Genomic DNA, 843 nt, shown 5'->3' with positions numbered 1-843 from the left:
TTGTTTATTTTTCAGGTCACAGTTTGTGGAGTGGCATCTTTTTGGTGAATGAATGGCTCTTTCATTTTATAAACACAATTTGTTTCTGGAGCATCGTAGGACCTCAGTAAAGGTGTCATTTTGAATAAATAAAATCAGATATGCGTTTAACAAATTATTCTTGTGTTTTACCAAATTGCCCATATTGTAAATAAATCAAGGATTAAGAAATCATTTGGTTTTAAATACAGTGCTTTTGAAGATAAAACCTCACCCCCAAAAACTCTTGTTCACTGCAAAATGCTGATTGCCTTGGGGAGTTATGTGCTTTTCTCGGCTGCTTTGTTCTCTGCTTATTACTAAAATCTATCTTGTGGCCATCTCCATGTCCCCCGGCCCCCTCCCCGTATGAGTTTGGCCTGGCGCTGTCCCCACCCTCCTCCTTAGCTCTGACCTTTCATTGGAGGGCTAATGCCCCCAATACTGTTTGTTTATCCAAATTAATCATCCTTTTTAGGTCTTTCTGGAATCTCCCCCTTCACTTGTCTCAGAATCTTTTAACTTTATTATCCTCACCTCTTATATATTAGCATTTGTTTAGCCGGGAGTGGCCCATAAAACACTTAGGAATACATTTTCTCATTTCCTGCTAATGGCCCTGCCAGGTAACCCCTCTTTTGAGGCCATTATTCAAAGAAGAATCTGAAGCAGAGAGTTTAAAAGACTTGCCCAGGGCTGGTCAGCGGTGGAAAGGTCAGGTAGAGAAAAGCGGCCCCAGAGCCTGTCCTTTTTCATTTCCCAGACTGCCATGTTTTCTCACGAGTCCTTGCTTAGCTCCTCGCTTGAGTCACTTGAGTCTTCGCT

General features: G+C 41.9%; 1 protein-coding gene across 1 annotated transcript in view; it reads left to right on the top strand.

Moving 5' to 3' along the window:
- HUNK (hormonally up-regulated Neu-associated kinase) overlaps positions 1-843 on the top strand; it is an 84,899-nt gene that overhangs the window by 25,281 nt on the left and 58,775 nt on the right. The gene's annotated exons all lie outside the window — the stretch shown is intronic.

This window comes from Pteropus vampyrus, unplaced genomic scaffold (assembly GCF_000151845.1).
Source record: "Pteropus vampyrus isolate Shadow unplaced genomic scaffold, Pvam_2.0 Scaffold233, whole genome shotgun sequence".
In the NCBI taxonomy this organism is placed as follows: Eukaryota; Metazoa; Chordata; class Mammalia; order Chiroptera; family Pteropodidae; genus Pteropus; species Pteropus vampyrus.
Note: the sequence above shows the minus strand (reverse complement) of the source record. Positions and strands in the feature narration are given on the sequence as shown.